Source organism: Humulus lupulus, chromosome 6 (assembly GCF_963169125.1).
Source record: "Humulus lupulus chromosome 6, drHumLupu1.1, whole genome shotgun sequence".
Taxonomy (NCBI): domain Eukaryota; kingdom Viridiplantae; phylum Streptophyta; class Magnoliopsida; order Rosales; family Cannabaceae; genus Humulus; species Humulus lupulus.
Window position 1 is genome coordinate 169,798,565 of NC_084798.1, and position 26,893 is coordinate 169,825,457.

At 39.0% G+C, this 26,893-nt stretch overlaps 1 long non-coding RNA gene across 1 annotated transcript; it reads left to right on the forward strand.

Annotated features, from left to right (window-relative positions):
- Positions 1-660: 660 nt before the first annotated feature.
- On the forward strand, positions 661-12,165 carry LOC133784296 (uncharacterized). Its single transcript, XR_009871251.1, has 3 exons — positions 661-1,054; positions 1,154-1,192; positions 11,499-12,165. It is a non-coding gene; the product is annotated as an uncharacterized LOC133784296 (long non-coding RNA).
- The last annotated feature ends 14,728 nt before the right edge of the window (positions 12,166-26,893 follow it).

The window sequence follows — 26,893 nt, forward strand, 5'->3', positions numbered from 1 at the left end:
GTGCATGGAAAGCTTCACCTGGGTAAACTCTACTCTCTGTTTCTTCCAGGCGAGCAGGTTTACTATGAGAAGACTGTTTGGTGTAAACTTTCAGTTCCAAAACACAGGTTTATCATGTGGCAAGCTGTTAATCAACAGCTTCCAACTAGAGATTTACTTCATTACTGCCACCTGGATATTTCCTCTTTGTTATGTCCAGTTTGTGCTCAAGTAGATGAAAGTCACTCTCAAATATTTTTTTATTGTATTTTCTCCAAGAGGGTTATGCGGACAGTTTATGGTTGGTTGGGTGAGGTAATTTGGCCTGAAAAGTTTGAGGATTGGCAAATTTGGTTGGCTGGTCGAAGAAGAGGTTGGGTGTTCCTTGCGGTGGCAGCGACTCTTGCTGCTACAATCTATTTTATTTGGATAAATAGGAACCATTGCTGTTTTGAGAATAGCTGCTTTACTTTTCAAAAATTGATAACTTGATTAGGTTCTCTGTAAAATCTAGAGTGCTTAATATTAAAGCTAGGAAACTTTCTTCCAGGGAGAGACAAGTGTTAGAATTTGTTTACAGATTGTAATATGAGGGGGAGGTTCTTCTCCTGCCTTTTGTTGTTTCAAGTGTGTTTGATCAATAATATTTTTTCTTCTTGATAAAAAAAAATTGTTAGACATTATTACTCATTTATAATTATTAAAAAATGGTGGAGGGAGCGTGGAATAAGGGTAACTTAATTTGAACAATGGCATGCCTTCTCTTCACTCAATCATACTTCCTTGCCTCTCATAATTCTCACTCTTTCCACAATCTTCTTCCCCAACTCTCTTCTGCAAGTCTCCTTCTCCATTACCGAACCTTGTCGCCATTTCTTATATACATATATATATATATATATATAATTGACAACTCTCCAAGTTTCGCGTTTTGTTCTAAGCCCAGAAGCGAATTGAGAGCAGTGTCACCCAAAAGTATACAAAATCCGGACGCTATATCGTACTTAACACAACGTCAAGCTGCCGAGATCGATGAGGCATGGGCCCTCTTGGATTTAGTGTCGATCAATTAATGGTCGATCTTTTTTCTATGTTTTCTTCAAGAAGTTTCTCTCTTTTTTCATTTACGTTCTTAATTCGAAATGGGTTTGTTCTTGTTCATCCTCCATTGTAGGAATTGGCTGGTTTGAGCGTGGCTGATGCTATAACAGAGGTAAGTACTGTTCTCTTTTCGTTTCTGATTAGTTAAATTAGAAAATGGAAATTTTGGGTTTTGAGAACTGAGTTTCCTTTTGAAAATTCTTATACTTCTATTGTATGAACTGAGAATTAAATTCTGATCATCCGTAGAATTGGATTGTGTGGGAGAAGATGTGATTATTTATTTTTTTTAGAGGAGGGGAAGAGGTGATTAGATTGTATTCATTCATTTTTTTGGGGGGCTATTGGCTTTTAAAACTTTTTGTGAGCAAGAAGAATACTCGAGAGGAGAAGTAAAAATATGAGAAGCTTGAAATGAACTTATCCCAAACTTTTTCTATAAATTTAAGGGGTTTTATTGCCTTATCTATTTATTTTTATAAAAAATTAGATTAAATCATTTGTTTTAGCTTAATAAGAAAATTATAAAGGAAATAATTTTTTTTTTGAGGGACTACCAATTTTGGAGGGATTGAATGTTAGAATTATCATAAGCATTAACAATACTAATCAAAGATTATCTCATCAATATCAAATTATCTCATCTTTTTGAGGCATCAAGATTAGAATAAGAGAATGCAATTACCTCCTAACCTTGGCATTAAGTTCTCATTGGTCATCTTGTACTCTTCCGAGGAGTGCTATCTACATCCCCAATTTACAACCTCTTACTCAAATATGTCTTTGCTATTTGACATATCTAGCTTTGTATATAGAATAAGAAAATAATTTATACGTATTTGGACCCTCTGTTTTATACAATTTTCTATTTGGACTATGTATTTTGACAAATTACTTTTTGGATCATATGCCTTATAAAATGGTTCAATTTAAATTGAACTAATATTATAATGATGTATATTTTAGTAATTTCATATTTATCAACAAATAAGCTACCAAACACTGAAATATAACTTTTTTCAATTCACAGCACTTGTAAATTTATAATTTATCAAACTCTCGACAATTTTTTCACACAACACCTACAGTTGCTTTTCCTATAGCAGAAGTGTAGCATTTTTTCCCACAGCACAAGTGTACAAAACTAGCATTAAGTGTGCTTAGGTTATTATTTTGCTATTTTTTTTTTACTTGAAACACTTATTTTATAACATAATTTACTATAATTGTCATTATATATATGATCAATCGGGTTAATAAAACTTAGGCATTAATAAAAAAAAATTGAATGAATTCTTTTAGCTAAAATAGCTATTATAAAATTAAAAATAAATAAATAAATAGGCTGGAAAATTAAATTATGAATAGATATAGTAATAAATGGTGGCATAAGAGGAATTAAAGATAAAGTGAAAATAGTTAAGGGGTGTTTGTTTTGAGTAGTTGAATTGTCCTGGAAAGTGTAGAGGGACTTAAGATGAATGTAATATTAAACTCTTGTGTACAAATGGGTTCACTTTACCCTTAAAATATATGTGGGGCTCATACAAATTATTAACTTTATCCCCATAAAATTTAAACCAAACATAGGAAGAGATTTAGATTTTCATTCCCACCTTTATTTTACCTCATATCAAACACCCCTACTACAGGAAGATGTATAGTAACCTATTATAATTATTGTAATTTTTTTAATTAATTTTTAATGACTTGTAGATCATATATGTGTATTCAATAAGTAAAAGTTTTAGAAAATTATTGTGGAATTTTAACTTTTGAATTATTTATTCATTATATATATTTTTTTAAAACAATGTTACTAATTTTTTTATATGAAAAAGGGTAATTAATTAACATTTAAGATAACATAATTTGTATGCATTGCATATAAATATACATGAATGTATAAATAAATAAGTTGGAGTTGTCTTTACTCTTTAGCATAAAAAATTATTATTATTTTTTATTTTTATGCCAAAATAACTACCACCTATATCATCTATATACTCATAAAAAAATTCTCAACTATATCATCTACATAGATAATGGCAATCGTAATGAATTGAATTATAAAACAAATGTGTCTAGGTTCAAGTAAGAAAATAATGATAAAATAGTAATTTAGTTGTGAAATAGGTGCTTTTACATTTATGTGAAAAATAATGGCAGTTTTATAAATACTAGTAAAATATGCCTCGTGCATGTTTTAGTTTAACATTATTTTTGTTTAAAATATATTAACACTGAAAAACTTTATACTTACATAACTATTATTATTTACTCTAGACACCAAAAGTTTATTATTTTCTGTGAAATAAATGAGAGAACCAACAAAAAAAAAATGTAAAAGACCGAAAAAAATTTGTTTCATTGTAATCTTCTATTCATTTTTATTTTTTTTGAAAATGTAAACTTCTATCGTGAATAGCTTGTTTTTCATTGATATATTTTTGTAATATATATATATATATAAATTAGGAAACTAATGCTGTAATAGAAAATAGGAAACTAGAAATTAGGAAACTAATGTTGTAATTCTAATCTAATTCCTAAACTCACGCTTAACCATATATACATTCGATACAATAAAAGAATATCTCAATATATCTCAATAGCCCCTCCCCACCCCCTCTCAAGGTAGAGCATGAGGATCATAAATGCCCAACTTGGAAAGCAAAAACTGAAATTGACGTGTCCCCAAAGGCTTGGTAAAGATGTCTGCATGCTAAATCGTGGTAGGAACATATGAAGGAAGAATAGTTCCATCCTGGATAACATCACGAACAAAGTGACAGTCAGCTTCAATGTAGTTTGTTCGTTCATGGAAGACAAGATTCTGTGCAATATGTAAAGCTGATTGACTATCACAATAAAGACCAATAGTAGCAGTATGTTGAATCCCCAAGCTAAGGAGAAGGCCTTTCAACCATTTCAATTCACAAGTAAGGAAGCCATAGAGTGATATTCGGCCTCTGCCGAAGAACGTGCCACAGTATGTTGTTTCTTAGTTTTCCAAGAAATCGGGGAATGACCAAGAAACACAAGCCAACCAGTCAGAGAGTGACGAGTAAGAGGACAAGCTACCCAATCAGAATCACACCAACTTGTCAAAGAGAGAGCTATCAGCTCGAACTAAAATTCCTTGTCCAGGAAAACCCTTCAAATAGCGAACAACGCGCAAAGCAACTTCCCAATGTTCCTGTCGCAGTTCTTGTAGAAACTGTGACAAAATGCCCACATAATGGAATAGAGAAGTAGCTGCTAGTGTAAATATTTTACAATAGTTTGGGGGGAAATACAAGGAAAATTATTGATGTAGCATTGGGAGGAGCGTTTATGAGAAAAAACACTAATGAAGCTTATGATCTACTGGAAGAGATTACCATGAATAAGTTCATTTTCCCAGTAGATTTCATTGTATTAGATACGGAGGAAGATGAGGACGTACCTATTATATTGGGACGACCATTTTTAGCCACGGGGCAAGCATTGATAGATGTCCAGAAGGGTGAGTTCAGGCTCAGAGTACAAGGCGATGTGGTCGTTTTTAATGTTTTTAAAGCCTTGAAATATCCTTTAGCTAGTGATAGTTGTTTTAGTGTTAGTGTATTGGAGGAACAAGGTAAAGGGGATAAGTCTATTGAGGATCCACTTGAGTTGAGTTTGGTTGCAAGTCCTAAAGAGTGTGATGGTACTGAAGCTAGTGAATATGTTAAGTGGCTAAACTCATCGGGACAAATTGATAAAAAGAAATATGAGGAATTAGAGCAAGTGCCTGAAAGACCTCTCCCATTTATAGAGAAGCCACCAATTCTTGAGTTAAAGACTTTACCAAATCATATTAAGTATGCTTATTTGAGTAAGAATGACACTCTCCCGGTTATTATTTCAGCTTCATTGTCTATGATTGAAGAAGAGAAGCTACTTAGGGTGTTGAGGGCTCACAAGCTAGCAATTGGATGGACTCTAGCAGACATCAAGGGTATAAGCCCTTCAACGGTGATGCACCGTATTAATGGAGAAGGATAGTAAGCCTAGTATTGATGCTCAAAGGAGGCTTAATCCTGCAATGAAAGAGGTGGTAAGGAAGAAAATTCTTAAATGGTTGGATGCAGGGGTAATTACCTAATATCTGACAGTGCATGGGTTAGTCCTGTTCAGGTAGTTCCGAAGAAGGGTGGCTTGAGGGTGGTTAAGAACGATAATAATGAACTGATTCCAACTCATACGGTGACGGGGTGGAGAATTTGTATTGAATGCTGTAAACTAAATAAGGCCACCAAAAAAGACCATTTCCCCTGGCCTTTTGTAGATCAGATGTTAGATAGATTGGCAGACCATCCTTATTATTGTTTCTTGGATGGGTATTCGGGATACCATCAGATTCCCATAGCATCGGAGGATCAAGAAAAGACTACCTTCATGTGACCTTATGGAACATTTGCATTTCAGAGAATGCCATGTGGGTTATGTAATGCTCCAACAACTTTTCAAAGATGTATGATGTCTATCTTCTCACACATGGTGGGAAAAGGTATAGAGATCTTTATGGATGACTTTTCAGTCTTTGGGCCCTCTTTTGATGAATGTTTGGCTAATTTGGAAAGGGTTTTGAAAAGATGTGGGGAGTCAAATCTAATATTAAACTGGGAGAAATGTCACTTTATGGTGACAGAAGGCATAGTCTTGGGCAACAAAATTTCACGCCATGGTATTGAGGTAGACAGGATCAAGATATCGACAATAGAAAACTTACCTCCACCAGTGTCTGTTAAGGGGGTTCGTTGTTTTTTGGGCCATGCTGGATTTTATAGGAGGTTTATTAAGGACTTTTCAAAGATTTCAAAGCCCTTATCTACTCTGCTTATGAATGGTGTGATGTTTGACTTTGATGCTGACTGTTTAAAGGCATTTAACATGCCAAAGGAGAAATTGGTTTTTGCTCCAATTGTTGTATCACCGAATTGGGAACTTCCTTTTGAATTAATGTGCGATGCGAGTGATTATGCAGTAGGAGTGGCTCTGGGAAAACGAGTTGACAAGGTATTCCGAACGATTTATTATGCTAGTGCTCAATTAAATTATGCAATTACTGAGAAGGAATTACTTGCAATTGTCTTTGCATTCGACAAGTTTAGGCCATATTTAATTGGTAATAAGGTGATTGTTTATACAGATCATTCCCTTATCAAGTACCTTATGGCCAAGAAAGATGCTAAAACCTCGCTTAATTCGATGGGTACTATTATTGCAAGAGTTTGATATGCAAATTCGTGATAAAAAGGAGACATAAAATCTAGTTTCAAATCATTTGTCCAGATTGGAAAAAGGAGAAGAGCATAATGAGGAAGAGGAACAAATTGATGAAAACTTTCCGGATAAACAGTTATTTTCCATTGAAAGTGAAGAAAAGCTACCTTGGTTTGCGGATTATGTCAATTATTTGCTAGCTATAGTTGTGTCTCCATAAATGTCAAGGCAACAACTCAAAAAGTTCTATTCAGAAGTCAAGCATTATTATTGGGATGAGCCCATTATTTTTCGTCATTGTGCTGATCAAGTAATTAGAAGATATGTCTCGAAAGAGGAGATGATTTCCATTCTTACTCATTGCCATACTTTACATTGTGGTGGTCACTTTGGAGGAACAAGGACAACATCAAAAGTTTTGCAATGTTGGTTTTATTGGCCTACGTTATTTAAAGATGCTAGTGCCTTTGTTAAGAGTTGTGATCGTTGCCAACGGACCGGTAATATATCAAGAAGAGATCAAATGTCGATGACTGGAATTCTGGAAGTTTAGTTGTTTGATGTGTGGGGAATAGATTTTATGGGGCCTTTCCCATCATCTTATAATAACAAGTACATTTTGCTAGCAGTAGATTATGTTTCTAAATGGGTGGAAGCTACAAAAACTCCCACTTGTGATGGTAAGGAGGTACTTAAATTCCTTCATAAAAATGTTTTTACTCGGTTTGGTACTCCAAGAGCAATTATTAGTGACAAAGGAAGTCATTTCTGTAACAAGTCATTTACAGCTCTATGCGCTCGTTATGGAGTTCATCATTGAAAGGCTTTGTTCTATCATCCTCTTTCTAATGGTCAAGCAGAAGTGTCAAACTGGGAGATTAAAAGTATTTTGGAGAAGACTGTTAACACATCAAGGAAAGACTGGTCGAAAAAGCTTGATGATTCACTGTGGGCATATCGCACAGCCTTCAAGACTCCTATTGGTATGTCACCATATCGACTGGTGTTTGGGAAGGCATGTCATTTACCGGTGGAACTTGAGCACCGAGCTTATTGGGTAGTAAAAAAAGCTGAACGTTGATCTATTTATGGCAAGACAGAATAGGCTACTAGAGTTGAATAAGCTCGATGAATTTTGAAACGAAGCCTATGAGAATGCAAAGATTTATAAAGAAAAGTCTAAGGCTTTTCATGATAAACAAATAATTAGAAAGGATTTTCAACCGAGAGACAAGGTGTTATTATTTAATTCTCGATTGAAGCTTTTTCTAGGAAAATTAAAGTCAAGATGGTTAGGTCCATTCACAATTGATGTTTCATTGCCTTATGGAGTGGTGCAGATTCATAGCGAGAAGACATGACACTTTAAAGTGAATGGTCAGAGATTAAAGCACTATTTAGAAGGACCGCTGGAAAAATGCAAGTCTGTGTTGCTTTTGGAACCCCTTTGAATTGGGTCTTAAGCGTCTGGCTAAAAGACGTTAACGACAGTGCTATAGGAGGCATTCTTATACTTTATTTTAGTTTTTGTGTTTTTTTATTTTAATTCTTAATTATTTAAATAATTTTATTTAATTTCATTTTGGATTTTTAAAGATTTATTTATTATTTTTAGTAAAATGTATGTAAAAATTGTGCAATTCGTGAAAATGTTGTTTTCAAATTAGTCTGAAGGTCAAGTCGCGACTTGAGTTTGTAAGTCGCGGCTTTAAACTAAGTCAGAGAGCATGGAAAATGAAGGAGGAGGCGGGTTGCGACTTGAGCTTATAATTCGCAGCCCCATGTGAAGTTAGAGAGCAAATAGGGGTCAGAGGGTATAGGCGGGCTGCGACTTGGGTATAAAGGGTTGCAGCGCCTGCGAACTAGAAATTGAAAAAAATTGAGGTGGGCCGCGATTTGATAGTGCTGGGTCGCGGAACGCCTCCGTCAGAAAGGGGAAAACATGTTTAAAATCGTTTTTTCTCCACTCAACCCCCTCATTTTGAAATATTTTGCTTTCCCACACAATTTTTTTTTGCAGAATCTCGCTCATTTTTCACTATTTCTTCTCCTTAAAACAACCATCTCTCTCATTTTTATATTTTCCTTCTTCTTAACACAACCATAAAACAAAACCCACCACTTCCTAGATCCATATTTCCTTATTTCTTTCTTTGAATCAAACCCTAAATTGTTCTATTTGTGACATTAAAGATTGGAAGAGCAATTGAAGAGTGGGCAATCTATAAGACTGAAAGGCACGTAAGTTTTTCCTTTTTATTATTCTTGAAGTTTTTTATTGAAGTAATTCTGCAACAAGAGATTGATTTGGAATTTTGGAATACATTTTTAATATATTTTGTGTTCTTTGAGTTGGAATTATTGTGGTGTTATTCAATTGGGGAAATAAGATAAATCAACGAAAGTGCCGCCGAATTTTTGTTGTAATATTTGGTGCATTATGTGATTATGGGACCACGAAAACAACCTGCAGGGGCTACTTCTACTAAAATACTAATCACCCTTCCACTTCACGCACCCAACCGCCTCAACCACATCCAGCCCCGCCACCACCCCCTCCTCAGGAATGTGATCCTACTCGTTTTATTAGTAAGGATGCCTTTGATCTTTATCAAAGGTTATCTCAACGTCAAGTAATTCAAGAACGAGGCTTGGAATATCTAGATGACCCTGACATGATTCAGGCTGAAATTCAACGTCGCAATTGGCAAAGTTTTGTAGACCATAAAATTCCCAAGGCCAATTATTCCATGGTCTATGAATTTTATGCTTATTTCCCAGGCGCAGTGAATAGAAAGGTCTTTATGCGAGGGGTTTTGGTGGAGTGTCACATTGATAATATTGATGCATTATATCGATTACCGATGTTGTCACAAGAGGACGATGAATATTATTAATTGGCTTATCATACTGAGATTGATTGGGTTGAAGAGGCTGAAACATTAGGCATTCCCTGTGCTACTTTTGTAATGCAAGATGGACAATCGAAGCATTTTAGACGGTTTCAAATGAATAGGGTGGCGAAGGCTTGGACGCTCTTTGTGAGTGCGAGGCTTATGCCTAACACTCACTTATTTGAAGTGGGAACTGATCAGTGTCTTCTTGTCTATGATATCATGATGGGACTCTCTGTAGATATTGGACGAGTTATCCGAACTAGTATTCAAGATTTATGCCGAATGACTACCATTGCTGGTTTAGGGCATGGATCGATGATTACTGATTTATGTGAGGTGTGCGAGGTACCTAAGTATCCTAGTGATATTTATAGGAAGGCAATGGGGCCCATTTCTCGCTCTTCTGTGTTTAAATTCAATCCCCTATCTTTGGAGTCACCTGCACCATAGCCCCGCCCTGTGAGAGTTGAAGAAGAAGCTGATGCACCTGTCCATGCCCATGCTTGACCAGAAGAGCTAAGGGCAGCTGAAGAGGAGAGGAGAGGAGCTTATCCTCCATTTTTGGCACTTGAGGCTCCACTGGATCTGTAATTGGCCAGATTGGATTACATCATCCGGCAAAACCAACACACTCATAATTATTTGGGGGAGCTTCATGATTATCATCGAGCTCAAGTAGATAGACAAAATGAGTTGGTTTACCGATGGTCAAATCAGGAGGAGGACATGCATTATTTTATTTATCCACCACCTTGGCATCCTTTCCCCGATCCACCACCCTTTTGACATAATTCACACCAAGTAAGTTTTCTTTCTTTACTTATTTTTAAACCTTGGGGACCATGTTCAGTTTAAGTTTGGGGGAGGGAGTTTATTTTTTCGTTCGTTTTGTTTGTGTTAGTTGTTTGGTGTAAAGTTTTGTTTTAGTGTGTGTTTAGTACCAACATGAATGATGGTTGACAACAAATGCCAATGAGAACAAAGTGAATGTTATGCATATAATCCAAAGAAAATGAAATCTGAAAAAAAAAAAAATGTGTGCTTGATTGAACACTCTATTGGTTCATTTTAGTTTAGACAACATTTGTTCAATATCTTGTCATGATGTTTAAATTAATGTTTTTGATATTGATTATGCTTGTTGAAATTGGTTAGTGGATTGCTGAATGGAAAGTGGAAATTATTTTCTACAATTCTAGAACTTGCTTACTTGTTATTTGAGGCAAAATAATATATCATGTATGCTTAAGAATATGATTTAGGCTATCATTTGGACCGTTTGAGCTTTTCGTGCGGACTTGAAATTAATTGATCCTTTGGTTAACCCTTTTGAGCCTAACATTGTATCTTTTTGTTCTAAGCCACTATTTAAGACTAATACTTGAAACTTGGTTATATGCCTGTCCCTAATATACTATGAGCACATGATTGAAAAAAAAAAGGTTATGGGGATTGATGTGTAATGGGGTTTATTTGTGAATATAGTAGGATTAGAAAATGAAAAGTGCAAAAGATTAGAGAGAGTATATATATTAAAAAAAATATTCAATAAAAACTACACTCCCAATATGAATATATAATAGAATCAAGTTTGGGGGAGTGTAGTTATCATATGAGAAATTTCTTTTTTATATCTCTCTAAATAAAATCAAGAAAGGGGATTATGAGAATATATTTACTATGGGAGATTTTTGGTCATGTGCTTATAGTAGAGTGAGCTTAAAAATTACTTTCTGATCTACTTTTACCTAAGCCATCATTACAAGCTTATACAAGTCCTATTGATTCTTATGCATATCATGATTTATATTAGTGGAGAATAGCACATAAGTGAGCTTATGGAATTATTGGGTTTGAATGGATTGATTGGAAAGAATTTGGCTAGCATAATTGATTTCAAATACGTTTATTTAATGATCATGACTTGGTAATCGAAAGTGTTAGTAGACTAAAGTGTGTTGATGGAGTGTATTGATCAAAATTCTAGATTGCATAAACTGTTAATTAGTTTTTTGAGAATTATATGATTAACATTCATGATTTTGAGGCATAAGTGTTGTTGATAGTATACTTCATGTTGTGGGTGTTGTCCGGTCTTTGTTGTTAGAGTCTAGGTTTGTTTTGAGTCCTTTGTTTGAGGGCGAACAAAGAGTAAGTTTGGGAGAGTTTGATAACTCCATTTTATTGTTGTTTTAAGATGTGTTTTTGTTGTAATCTAGAGTATTTTTTTTGTTTTGTGCAAGATTATAATTTTTTTTATCTTTGTTGTAGGTCGGTGCATTGAATCATGAGACAAATGTGAAAAGAAAAGGAAATAGTGAAAAAAAGGAGTTTTCAATGGTCCCTTGACTCAATATGTGCTAAGGACGAGTTATAATAAGTTTCTGATGAAGGAAGGATGTTGAAAGGTTAAAAATTGAAAACAATAGAATTAGAGTCGCGACATTGGGTTAAGGGCCACGACTTGCTCTTATAAGTCGCGATGCTAGTGGAAGTCAGAGGCGAACCTAGGTGGTGCATCTACACGCGGGCCGCGACTGGGGTTTAGAGAGTTGCAGTGCCTGAAGACCTGACCAGACTTTGAATTGCCTTAAAAACAACACGGGCCGCGACCTAGGAAAGGCCAAGTCGCAGCCCACCTATGAAAAAAACGAATTCATGGTTTTTTTTGTATAAATTCAGACTTTATATTTTAATTAAGGTTAGGTCAGATTTTAATTATAAGTTTAGAAATTAAAATTTGATTCTGAGACTAGTTTTTCTGCACTTTCATATTTTTTATTTCTTCTTTAAGTCTTTGAATTTTATGTTTATGAATAATTATTTTTTTGTTTTAGTCATGTTTGATATGAACTAAACACTTCTATCTAAGGTTTAATGTAGTCACTTGGATTTTTATTTAATGTTATTATGATGTTCTATTGATTTTTCTTATATATTCTTGTTATCCCAAAATTTCAGTTCGATGATGTAGCAATAAGAAGTGACAAGTGGCAATGCATGGTCAGTAAATGACACATTAATAGTCAATAAATGTATTGGCTCTTCGGAGTTGTGATATTACTGGTCATGAAAATTATTTATCTAGTTTGGAAGTGATTTGACCGACCAGGTAGAATTTTTGTCCGATCGATAAAGATTTTTGAATGACCAGTAAAATGTTCTGGCCAACCAGTGGAGTATTTTGGCTGACCAGTCATTTTTTTTGCTCGACCAGTAAAGTGTTATGCTAGACTAGAGATGTGTCATGCTAGACCAGAGATGTGTCATGCTAGACCAGAGGTGTGCTAGAGGAGTGCTTTGCCTATACCGACCAAAGGTGCTTGCCTATGTCGACCGGTGAGTTTTCTTGGCCAATCAGTCACTTCGGGGATGGATTTGGTTGGTCCATGGATTAGAATCTCAGAAGTTACCGTCTAGTGACCCTTCAGAAAAGCCTCAGTAACAGCTTCAACCCAAATTATTCTCAACTGCCGCGGGAATCTCTCAGATATCCCGGAATAATAGCCATATTATTTTAATTTAAATTCATTTATATTTTATTAATTAAAGTCTGTTGGAAGAACCAAGGACTCGGTCAAAGGGATATATCTGATGCACAATCCACGAGCCTATAAATAAATGGCTCATGGCATCATTTAGGGGGATCTGATCTTTTGAGACTGAGAAAAACTCTCTAGTTTTGAGACTTTGGGATTGTTACTTGGGGCATTCTTGGGGCATTTTCTAAGAGAGCTTAGAGAGAGAAAGCTTGTATTCTTTAGAGAGAGAATGTAATGCCCCGAATTCTCCGATGTGGTTTAATGGCGGGATTAGTAGGCCGAGAGGGCCATACTTGCTTAATTATGCCATTAAATGATATTATGCATGTATATGTGAATTATATTATAATATAATGTTAAATGTATGCATGTGGGTCCACGTTTTGAATTACAGGGGTGTGATGGTAATTTGGCCCGTTGAGGGTATAATTGTATATTTGTATGTATGTCGGTGATATATGTTGAGACCACATTATAATGTGGGTTTGTTCGAGCTATTCGGCATGAGACGATCTTGGATTATTGATTAGCGGTTTAGTCACAACAAGTTTAAGTGCGGGGCTCGGGTTGAGTATCAGGGTGATTTTAATGATTAGAGCGTTGCCGGGAATTAAAGGGTAACTGGATATGAATTATTGGTGTTTGAGATTATTAAGAATAGCGGGAATTGGAGAGCGTTAATTATGATTAACGAGATAGGTGGAAAATACCAATTTTTCCCTTGGGAGCCTTTAGAAACATTAAATTGACCTAGGGGTATAATAGTCATTTCACCCTTAGGATAGATATAAACCATTGTTGGCTGAAAGAAGAGAGCAAAACAGAGCAAGTTTCTAAGTTTCTCCCGTACCTTCTTTTCTTCATCTTTCTCTGTGATTTTTGAACCATTCTTGAGGATTCAAGCTTGGGAAGCAAGCCTTGGGAGTTTGGGAGTGTGTTCCTCCATTGAAGAGCATCATAAGCTGAGCTTTGGGTATGTTTCTAACCATAGAATTCTCTGGTTTGCCCTGTTTTGGTTCTGTTTTGCAGTTGAGATTTCTAGGTTGAGATCTTGGTTTTGTTGGGAGTTTTGGCTAGGGTTCCTATGGTTGGGATGTTTGGGGTATGTTGGGATGGTTTTTGGGTTCATTTGGCACCAAGAATGGGAATTGGAAGTGTGGGAAACAGGTTAGAATCAAAGGAGATGAAGAAGATCGGTTCAGGGGATTTCTGGTCTGGAGGTAGCGCTATAGCGCCCACCTTAGGGCGCTACAGCGCTACTCAGGAGGAAAATGGGCGTGTTGGGGGTTCTGAGAATAGCGCTGGGGCGCTAGGGGTCAGCGCTACCCTGTTCCTTGGGGTTTTTGACTTGGGGTTTCAATCCTTAAGGCCCGGGATCGAATCTACTCACTGTGTGGGCATGTTTTGAGGTCCCGAGAGTGATGCCTAGGTTAAGACCCTATCCATGTTGATTTTCATTAATGGAGGTTATAATTGGTTGTGATTAGGTAACCACTAAGGAACCAAAAGACCGATCGTTCTCAGGGGTCGTCCTTATAATATCCCTCGCTCGAACTTGAGGTAAGAAAACTGCACTCTGTGTATATATGACATGTGTATTTGTTATTGAGGCATGTTGGTTGATGAATGTGGACATGGATTGCATATTAAATGCTGGTGAATGTTGATTACTTGTATAAGGCGCAGGTGACTGCTTGTCACATGGCTAGGGAACGATGTTCCAGGGTTATGACTCTATGGTCATGAGGAATGTTATGTTGGTGACCAGTCACCATGCACCTATCCTGTTTAAGCTAATGAAAGGTTTACTTACCTGTTGAGCCCCGGTGACCCTATTGTCACAAGGCTGAAGGGAGTTATTCCCAATTTAGTGACTTTTGCGACTGTCACCTATCTGTTTTGGACTGATGGTCCTGAATGATTATTATGATCATTTTTGATATTATATCATGCTTTATTGTGTTTTCTTGTTGGGTCTTGGCTCATGGGTGCTATGTGGTGCAGGTAAACGGAAAGAAAAGCTCACCCAGCCTTGAGGGGAGAGCTTAGGTGGTGATGTGTACATATGCGGCCGCTTGACCACCACGGCCAAGGAGTTCTCAGAGGGACTAGGGGGTTTACCCTATTTTTTGCCGCTTAGGCCGGCGGGGTTGTATATTCGGAAGCAGTAGTGGCCATTTTGTAAAATGAACAACTTGTAAATGTTTTGAATAGCTCATGAGCAGTTTATATACTTAATGAAATATATCCTTTCCTTTTTATTGTTTTTCACCTTAACCTGTTAATGATACTTAGAACACGTTTTTAACCAAAGGACTCGGGTAGCGGGTCAAATTTCCGGTTCACCGATCACCGTAACTGTTCTGGGGTAACCAGGGCGTTACATAGAAACTCTGTATTTTTCTACTTACACTTGAGAAACTCAGTTGACACAGGTTCATCTGATCTTAAGTGTAGATCTATATATCACAACTCCAAGTGGATTAGGCCATTACCAATAAATTGGGGCTGAACAACTATAAAATTATCTGTGTCGTATTTTCTCTTGAAGGTTTACTGTAGTTTTGATGTCTATTCGTCGTTGGCCAAAATCGTGGTCAACATTTCGGTGCTTTCATTGAGAGCCTAAAGAGAAGAAACACATGACTATCATATCAAGATGGCGCCCAAGAATACCAATGTGGCATCCAAAAAGCCAGGCACGTCAAAAGAGCCTGCTAGATCAGAAGGTCCTGGACCGTAGAACCCAGAGACTGAGCCCAGGGTCTTTCTCGAGGAGACCACTCCAGAAGTTGAACAACTCGAGGAAGCAATAGGCGCTTTCCAAGAGGAGATGATGCAATTCAATGCTCGGCAGAAGTCTTTTGCTGAAGAGATGGCTAGGTAGAGACCTGTGTTAGAGCAGTAAAGGCGCGATATGGAGGCCAGAAGTGAAGAGATCAGACAACGACAGGAGGAAGTCGACCGGAGACATCGTGAAGCATCACTTGCTCTAGAAGAGGCTACCCAATTGGCCCGGGCCAATGCTCAAGCCGCGGCACAAGCAGCCACCCAGGGAGCAAGAAATAATCATGCTGGTCGGAGGACCACTGGCAAAGCCAATTCTCGGGGACCGGACAGAAGTAGGAGTAACCCCCTTGGTCGGGAAGATGATGGAGTTTGATCCGGAACTGCCTTGAAGCAAAGGGAGAACTCTAGAACCCCCTCTAGGAGCCACCAATCAGAAACTTCTAGATTAGGGAGTCACCGATCGGGCAGTAAAAAGACTCCACCCAGGCAGGATCAGACCAGGACTCCTCGAGATAAGAGGACTTCACAGTTCAAAGACTGGAATGGTCGTGATGAGGCTGATAGTCATTGTAACGCCCTACTTCCTTAGAGTCGTTACTAAGTGAGTTTTAAACGTGCTTTTAACTCGCTAATCGATGTTTTAAGGAAAACTTGTAATCAAACCATAAACAAAGTCTTCAACTTTGAAAATAATTCCATTTACTAAAAATCACAAAATATTTAACATTTGGGATCCCAAAATACTGTTTATAAATATTTACAACTCAAAATATATTAAAAGTTGACTAAACGACAAAATAGGGTTCTTTACAAACAATTCCCAAAAATACCCCTGGCTGTGGCAGCCAGGTAGACCAGACATGTACGCGTCACCTCACACTCTTTATACTCATGGTCAGTTGACTTTCTCCTTACCCTGACTTGCACCACAGAGCACCCGTGAGCCAAAGCCCAGCAAGAAAACTCCACATAAACAGATAATATACGCATATGAACCATTTAGCATATAACCAATTTGTTCATAAACTAAACACATACGGCCATGTCGTCTCAGGTGCTTTACTAGGCCCTGAGTTGCGGTCTATACCATAAGGATAACCCAGGTATCCTTTAGGGTCTTACCCTGGCAACTCGCACTCCACGTGCTAAACGTTGCTCCCGGCCCCTTGCCGTTCTCGGCCTTCGCTATTCCTGGCCCTAGCCGATCATTCACATCTATGCATACACAACATAATTTAAACATAACTTAAACATATACTACCATATCCAATGGGCTACATCCAACACACATAATCATATAGGGCTGTGCCCTGCAACTCAACTATGGGGCCTCGCCCTGCTCTATGGGTACAACCGTTTTCTTGCCTGTGTCCCGAGCTTCTTGAGCACTGAATCCTCGAGCACGGTCCTCTAATCCGAGCCTCTCCGAGAATCTAGTCACAATACATAAATAGCACCCCCATTACTAATTATTTCAAAAGCATTTCCCGGAACCAAACCCGAGCCCTCGGGACCTCCCGGAACCCCACACAAAGTGGCAGAAGTGTCCCCCGAGCCCCCTGGGCAAAAGCCTAAAAACCACAATTTTCCCCTGCCCAGAAATGGCCTAGCGCTGCAGCGCCACTCAATGAGGGCCGCAGCGCCCAGAATGGCCCTCGTCCCCTGGTGTAGCCTAGCGCCGCGGCGTAGAAGAACAGGGTCGCGGTGCCCCTTCGCAAACCCAGATTTCTGGGTTTTTCCCCAACATTTTCCCGAGCCAAAACACTCCCAAATCAATACCAAGGCATACCTAAGTTCAAATTCAATCCAAAACCCCATATAAACTATCTAACAACTCAGAAACATCAACAACAAGCTTAAACACACAATCAAATCCCCAATTCACAAATTGGTTTAAAACTTTATAAAACTTAAACCAATTAACCAGAAACTTAAGCCACAGCAGCTAATACATATCAGAGATGCATAAAACCCTTACCTCAAGTAGAAATTCGCCCCTGAGCCTTCTCTAAATCCAACTCCAAGCAAATCCCTCTTATTCCCAAACTGAACCTAGGCAAGCTTCATCCCCAAGAATCCACCAAACAGCCACACATATCAGCTCTTAACCTTAATATTTCTCTGCAGAATTCAATCAAAATACTGAATAAAACTTACCTTTGAGCCTGGGTCAATCTCCCAATTCCTAGCCTTGAATCCCTTGAACTCTAGCCTAGAATCCTTCAAAACCAGTCACCTTAGAGAGGGAGAAAGAGAGCATCGATAGAGAGAGGCAGAGAGATTAGGTTCCCTTTTTGTTCTTCTATATTCTTTTGCTAGCTGATTCTAGAGTCCCAGCCCCCAAAATGAGCATATCCATCTACCTAAAATGACCTTAATACCCTTTAAGCTAACTTAAGTTCTCAAACCTTTTCAAGGGCAATTTTGTCTTTTGACACACCCCGCTAAATCCTCAAGTGTACCTAAAAATCCCCATTTAATCTCGACATGTCTAAACTATTGCTATTGCTAATCGCTATTCAATAATTCCCGATCACCTAATAATATTCCCAAAATACCCCTAGGCTCCTCCTGAGCCGGGTATTTGACCCCATTGTGACTTTCTAGTTAAACGGCTCCCTAGGACCGTCTCGGAACGTGCATCACAAATATATTATCATATATCACATATATTACATTTATGCCCTCAACGGGCTATAATTACCAATTTTCCCCTAACAATCAAGTGGGGCCCACATGCATATTTAATCACCTAAACATGCACTCTAATCACATATTCATTAAATTCACATAAATTATCACAGTATAACAATTATTGCCCTCCGGGCACACTAATCAAGGCTCCAAGCCTTATTAGCAAATTTGGGTCGCTACAGTCATCACACAAACCAGTCAAAGGATAAAGAAGACAACAACCCACAAGGAGGAAAAGACTGCCCGGGGCGTATCGAAAAGCCTCCATTGCACCTCGGCCAGCAGCGTAGTGGGAGAGAGCAAGTCTCACGTAGTAAGCCCTCTGAAAAATTGAAAAGTACAGTGTTCGATCGGGCAAAAGAGCATGCTTCCCGAAAGGATCTAAGGGACATTATCACCAACAAGAGGAGGACCGTCCCAGTCGAAGGGCAAAATCTGAACCGCCCTGCCAGTCAAGTAGAAATACTTAACGATAGTGCACCAGGTGGTAATGCCTGACCAAGCGGTCAAGACCTTGGAACTTCGTCAGTTGCACCAGCCATCCAAGCCCAGCTTGACGTGCTAACGGTTGCAGTGCAAGGTTTGTCAAAACGACCTTCCGGGATGGATACGATAGTCCACCGGAGTGGCAGCCCATTTTGTGCCCAGATTAGAGCAGCCCAGCCGCCGGAAAAATATAAAGAACCAGTGCTGCCAGTATATACAGAAAAGGCAGATCCCATTAGACATGTTGGGAAATTCGAGGACCAGATGAAACTGCTCGGGGCAAGTGACGATTATTGGTGTAGAGTTTTCCCGACTACGTTGTCAGATACTGCCCAGGAATGGTATTGGAAGTTTAAGATGAACTCCATTACCTCTTGGGAGGCATTCAGGAAGGAGTTTTGTAAACAATTCAGTGCTGCTCGGACTCCACCAGTTTATGCCAACCACTTGGCTGATATCAAACAAGGGAAGGATGAATCTCTAAAGAATTATATACAAAGATTCCTAAGAGAAGCCAATAGAGCAACTGCTGTCGGAGACGAGGGGAAGATGGTTGCAATATCCTCTGGGATAACTTATCGGAGCCCCTTGTGGGATAGTATACATCGTAATCCAATCTCAACACTCCAACAATTTCTTGACCGAGCAGATAAGTAAATGAAATTGGATGATCCAATCGAGAAAGAGGAGAGTGGCATAAACAATCCAGGCGGATCAGATGACCCTCCTAAGAATGGTGGAAAGAAACGTGGGAATAACGTGTCTGACCACCATGAAGAAAAGAAGGCTAAGTCGAGTTCAAACGAAAAGCCAACCAAGTATGAGCCTTAGTTCACTAATTACACCACTCTCTCGACTAGCCGAGCGAAAATATATCTTGCTAGTCATGATGAGGTTCCCTACAAGAAACCTCCACCCATCAGGAAAGAGATGAGTAAGAGAGACATGAATAAGTTTTGTCATTTCCATGGAGATTATGGTCACGACACGAATGAATGCAATCACCTCAAGGACGAGATATAATTTCTTCTTCGGTTGGGCAAGTTGAGAAAGTACCGGGTAGAGACACCCCAAGGAGAAGGAGGCAGCAACAATTCTGGGTTCAAACGACAGAGATCTCCACCCTTGCAACCTAGACCTGTGGACTTTACCTTAGACACTATATGTGGAGGTCCACACTACTTGGCTGAGGATAATAACAAAGCAAGGGAGAGGTATGCCCAGATACTTTGACATGAGCTGGAGTGCTAGGATCAGATTGGGTGAACGGAGCTTGATCAAGAACCACTGGAATGGCAAGCATCGGAGGATATATTATCACTAAATACCACTTTCAGAGTGGTAGTTTAATTTCAAGTTGTTTAACTTGTTATTTAAATTTGGTTTATGAGCTGGTTATTTGCTGACCAGTCATCTATTTTTGAACAATTTTTGTTGTTTAAGACTCGTTATTAGACTCGTTTTGTCCTTTTTTTTACGAGTAATAAAAGAGACTACGCGCAGCGTGGTCGATTCTTGCTACAAATGTGCATGTGTGTTAATTATTCGAACAGTGTTCAACTAGTTGGTAAAATCAGACAGTGTTCAACTGGTCGATACGTTCAAGCAGTGTTCAACTGCTCGATATTTTCCATATATTCTATGTGTTTCACAAGTAATTCACTGCTCGAACAGATTCGGTCAAGTAGCAAGTGACTAAGGATCTTTCAACCCTCGATCACTTAAGGGGCACATGGGGTATACTGGTATATAATTTAACACAGGAAATAAAAGACGAGTTAAGATATCTATTTTTAGGCTGACTTGTAAATTTTTGAAGTCCAAAAATGCCATTAAGCTAACTTGTTTGACAAAGCTTTAGTAACTTGGAATTTTAAAAATTTCAAGTTAGAAGCAGATATTCGTGTGACAGTAAACATTATGCTCATAAAATGTTAGAGCAATAAGTGTGTGAGAAAGTATACTTAGTATGGACTTATGAAATGTCTAGAATTTCTAAGTTAGAAAACTAAGTACTCATGCAAAAATATAAGACATACATCAGAATGACTTTACTATTCACAAAAAATTTATAATGTTTTAAGTCTAAAAAGACTTAGAATGTTTCAAGTTAGCAAAGAAAAGTAAAGTATAAATGCCAACAGCTCGGAGTTACGAGAAAAATATCAAAGCTGCTAAGCATCAGTTGTCTTCACAGAAGTATAAGAAAAAAGAGTACACTACTAGCCAGATCAAAGTTCAGCTGGTCAAGTGTAAAGTTTTCCTGGTCGGGAGAGCAGATACAACTTCCCTGGTCGGTTGAGCATGTTTCACTGGTTGAGTAGGAAACTATGTTGATGGATATGAAGCTCTCAGGTCAACTAAGAGTGTCTATTGGTCGGGTAAACTAGTCCCTGACTGGTTAACACCATCGTCAACATCTAGGACCATCTCTGGTTGGAGTGATAGAGCAGGAAAGGCAGGCACATCAATCTTTGCCTGGGCTTCCACCAATTGATCATTCAAGACCTTGACCAACTCCTTATAGTCTACTGCTCGGTGTTGAGCATGACTAACAGTGATGAGTCCCTAGAGTGAACTAAACAAACATAAGTCAATCAATGCTAAGAAAAAATATTTACTACCCAGTAAAATATTTTCTGAGTAGTAAAAATATTTTTTATTTCCCAGATAAACATGTATGAGGGCAACAATAATAAGAAAAAAAAATTTGGTGCCTAAAATGCATGAACCATTTTTTTTACAAGCCCAATGACTTATGGGTGTGTTCGATCGGTGGGTGTGTGCATCTGAGCGGATAAGCGTGTGTGTCCGATCGGTGGGTGTGTGCATCTTAGTGGCTATGCCGTGCATCCAGGAGGCCTATTGCATATGAGGAGGCCATGCCAAGGAGCATGGTGCTTTTGAGGGTCTGCGTCTGAGGGCTGCTGTCTGAGGAGTCTGGTGCTTTCGAGGGTCTGCGTCCAAGGGCTACCATCCAAGCAGGCGTGCGCCCAAGCAGCTGGGCCGTGCGTCCGAGGAGCTGGAGGAGTGTCCAATTAGCTGGGCGCTGGTCCGAGTAGATGGCGTGCATCCGAGCTGTTCTTGTGGTGTCCGAACGGATGGAAGAGTGTCTGATCGGCTGGGCTCTGGTCCGAGCGGATGGCGTGGTCTGAGCAGATGGTGTGGTGCCCAAGCGAATGCGTGGTGTCCGAGTGATGGTTCCCTGGTGTCCGAGTGATGGTGCCCTGGTGTCCGAGTGATGGTGCCATTACATCCGAGCAGATGTTGGCATACTCGAGCGGCTTGGGGGGGCATGTTTATGGTGCCATTGGTGATTCTCCAAGAAGATGACCGATCAACCATATACATGTTTTCCCAATAAATTATTTTCGAGGGGACAACAAATCTCAAGGGTATGGGACACATACATGTTTTTCTTACTCATGGGGTATTACAACAAGATCAAAAAATGGAATTTGAAGAATTCATAAGAAAAGTTCAATCGTGGGTTTACTACAAAAGTGAAAGTTACTGACATGATGGAAGCTTTTGGATGACCTCAAAAACATTTTGCTAGAGAAAAAGTTTATCATACGAGTAAATCATATAATAAACTTGGAGGAAAATGTTATCCCCAGAATTTCAATTCGATGATGTGGCAATCAGAAGTGACAAGTGGCAATGCATGGTCAGTAAATGGCACATTAATAGTCAATAAATGTATTGGCTCTTCGGAGTTGTGATATTACTGGTCATGAAAATTATTTATTTGGTTTGGAAGTGATTTGACCGACCAGGTAGAATTTTTGTTTGACCGGAAAAGATTTTTGACTGACCAGTAAAATGTTCTAGCTGACCAGTGGAGTATTTTGGCCGACCAGTCATTTGTTTTGCTCGACTAGTAAAATGTTATGCTAGACCAGATATGTGTCATGCTAGACCAGAGGTGTGCTAGAGGAGTGCTTTGCCTATACCGACCAGAGGTGCTTGCCTATGTCGACCGGTGAGTTGTCTTGGCTGATCAGTCACTTCGGGGATGGATTCGGTTGGTCCACGGATCAAAATCTCAGAAGTTACCGTCTAGTGAGTCTTCAGAAAAGCCTCAGTAACAGTTTCAACTCGAATCATTCTCAACTGCCGCGGGAATCTCTCAGATATCTCGGAATAATAGCTATATTATTGTAATTTAAATTCATTTATATTTTATTAGTTAAAGTCTGTTGGAAGAACCAAGGACCCGGTCAAAGGGTTATATCTGATGTACGATCCATGAGCCTATAAATAAATGGCTCATGGCATCATTTAGGGGGATCTGATCTTTTGAGACTGAGAAAAACTCTCTAGTTTTGAGACTTTGGGATTGTTACTTGGGGCATTCTTGGGGCATTTTCTAAGAGAGCTTAGAGAGAGAAAGCTTGTATTCTTTAGAGAGAGAAACTCTGTATTTTTCTACTTACACTTGAGAAACTCAGTTGACATAGGTTAATCTGTTCTTAAGTGTCGATCTATATATCACAACTCCAAGTAGATTAGGCTATTACCAATAAATTGGGGCTGAACCACTATAAAATTATCAGTGTCATATTTTCTCTTGAAGGTTTACCGTAGTTTTGACGTCTATTCGTCGTTGGCCAAAATTGTGGTCAACAATTCTAATCTATATAATGTTTGCTTAATGCTAGTAAATACCTAATCAATATTTGCTTGATTTATGATTTTGATTCAAAATTTGAAAGATGAGAATTGAATAAGCTATCGTTATATAGACATAGGTTACATATTGGACGAAAGTACCTGTATGGCTTGTGTAGTACTTAGGTTTTGTTGACCCTTGATTTGGCTAACGACACGGAGTCAAATAAAATGACAATAATAAGATGAATTCAAGCCAAAAAGATAAAATGACAAAAAGATTTAGAGTGGTTCGGCCCCAAGTAATGGTAATGACCTACGTCCACTTAGTGTTCTTATTAATGTAGAACTCCAAAACCTGCGATCAATGAACTAGGGTTCATGAGTTTCACAAGCTTAGAGATGAATACAAGTTTAGTGGATACAAACACTATAATTCTCTCTCAGTCTCTCAAGATCCAAAGTCTAAGAGTAAAAAAAAGTCCTCTCTCTTGAGCCATTTGAATCTTATTTATAGGCTCAAGGAGTTCCTCATGGGTCGATGGGCCTTAATTACATTTAATACAAACGTATCTAAATAATAATGGAAATCACAATTATTACTTAAATCGAGATTACATATCTATAGAAGATATCTGGAATACTGCGACCAGACTGGTCGCCCATAAAATATGTCTTCTGCTGAGTGAATTCTCCTCTGGTCGACGATCGAACAGAACGTACTTACTTAAACAGTCACGTGTATCCCACGTGTATATTAATTTTTCCACGTCATCAGGTGAATTTTTTTTTGGGTAAACATTTACCCCCCAAGTTTATTTTACTGCAACCAGCATATAATAAAATTACTCGACCAGTTTTCCATTTGACCTATCACGTGTCTCAACACCTTTTCAAAAAAGTAAGCAATCATGACTGTTACAGTTTCCTAAATATATTTTGACGACTAATACGATTCCCCACACATTGAAAACTTACCCCCATCATTACCTCTTTAACTGCACCACGATCAGTATAAATACATCACCTCTCCCACTTTTCACTTTTTACCGTCCCCTTCACTCTCCTCAAGAACTCAGAGAAAATTCCCAAGAACAAACCCAGAAAACTTAGGCAATCTGAGACACATTTGATCAGCTCTGAGCAACACCCTTGTGAATTCTTTGAAAACCACAATCCAAGTAAGTCTCTGAACTCGTCTTCTCTGTTGTACAATTTACAATGAATCTCGTAAGTTCTCTAGTTTGGGTTCGGAATGCTCTTGAGAAATTTTTTGGATGATCGGGTTTGTATGCAAAAACATGATAGAATAGGAATTTTAGGTAGAGGGAAACATTAGGCGAGGATTAGAAAATAGTGTGGGAAATAAGAATACTATTTTAGGGCCATAAATCGAAATAAAAATTTGATTTTATTGTTTTCGGAAAAACTGGGTGTTTCCCTCCTTTCTTCGGAGTCAAAAAGTTTTCTTGAAAAAACTTTTCACTTCCACTTTTTGATCCGTTTTTCCAAACTGCTCGCATGTTTTTAGTGTTTATGCTAGGATATTGTGGGTCGTATAAACGCTTAACTTTTATACACGAGCAACGTTATCCTTACATGTCTTCTTCTTCTATCCATTGGTCGTAGATTTTCATTTCCCCTTTACTCTTCTCAGATATTCATGCACGATCCGTGGGGAGGTGAGAGGCCAATAGACGACGATCTTCTCCTGTTGTTGTTCGAAGATCAAGAACAACCGCCACTTCCTTTTTCTGACCTTCCATCTTCTCAACAGAACCCCATGACTAGTTTCCCAGTCCGCCAGCCACACATGGGTCGTGTTAAACATATAGATAGTAGGAAAAAGAAACCCACAAATTCTCTTTATAACCGACCAGCAGCCGAAAATGAGGGTCCTTCAAATGATCCTCAACCTATAAACATTGCACCACCAAAAATTTAACCCAAAGCCCAGCTTCGCGACGACCCTTGATCAGAAGTTGACTGGTATGTTGCACCTCCTAGTGTCATATCAACTAGGATGGTGACAAGATACCTCAAGAAGTACGGTCTTCCTGGGGTCACCTTAGTCAAGCCTACACCCGACCAAAGGGAAAATGTGCCTGGAGGTGCCTTCAGCACCTGGTCGAGGTTTCATATCGAGGCAGGGGCAATCTTGCCCCTGCACGAATTTTTTCAAGGGGTGGCCAATTACTTCGAGGTCGCCCCCTTCCAAATTACCCTGAACGAATATAGAGTACTATCAACACTCTATATCCTTTACAACCATAAAAAGTGGCCTGTGCCTACACCACACGAGATCAACTACCTGTTCGATCTCAAGTCCAACCTCAACAAAAACAGCACGGGGTTTTTTTACTTCTGTCATCGCTCGCATATTCCTGAGTGATGCACCTACAAATCTAACATAGGAAAGTACTTCCAGGAGTACTTCCTTACGATGGACCTGGTCTCCGACAACCTGGCCTTCACACGAGGAAGTAATTTTTTTAAGCTCTGGTCGCTTCTTTTATCAGTTTTTCCTTCGCTGTCCTTAGAATATTGGTGTTGTGTCTAGGTCCATGGTACCGACCAGACCCTAGTCTAGAGATGGAGATTAGGGCTGTAGCCTTGGCCAGGATGACGAATGTTGAAAAAAGCGTCAAGGAGCTGGTCACCGAGAGCACTTTAAGGCTAGTTGGCCTTTTGGCACCTCACCAGAAAGTGAGGGAGTCCACTGCGGGGAGTGCCACAGGAGAGGAAATCCCCGAGCAGCAGAAAGATGTGTCATAACCCCTGAGAGGGCGGGCAACGGGAGTGACTATTTGGGAACCCTCGAGCAATCCTCGGGCTGCTGCTGCCTCTGCCCACTATGGGAGGGGCAAGCAAAAACTTCTGGAGTACACCGGCCCTGTACTTGAGTCTTCGGACGAGAATGGTATGGATTTCTCACTCTTAGATAGCTTGCTTATTCCATGTCATTTATTTGACAGGGATGGAAACTTTAAATTTACGACCAGTAATTTAAATTCAAACTTCTTTGAGGCAGAGAGTGAGTGTAGTAGTAGTTCTATAAATAATGTATTGACTAATAATTATAGCTTGGGTATATTACTTAGAATTTCGCTTTTCATTATTCCCTTGCTCCTTTAGATTATACTGTCTGATTGTTTTTTTTTGTCTTGCAGTCATGCCTTCTGAGGAAGCCTTCGACATATACACAAACGTCGAAGCTCTTGCGAGAAAAAAGAAAGCGACTAGGAGGCACCACAGGGAGAGCAACAATGATCCCTCCATGAAAAAGGCTGAATAGAGGAGCCTCGAGTAGAAGATCCTCCAGCGCCCAATCCTTCCAGGGCTATGACACCTCCTCCTCCTCCTCGTAGCAGTAACCTTCCCTCCAAGCAGGTGAGGAGACCTTCGGCCGACAACCATCTGAGCAGCGCCTTCAACGCTACTTACGAGAAGCTGCAACGACTTTCAAAGAACTGCCGTAGCCAGGAAGCCTTCTCGCATCTTCCTCTGCTACTGAATAGCCAGTCATCAGTCATGGACTAT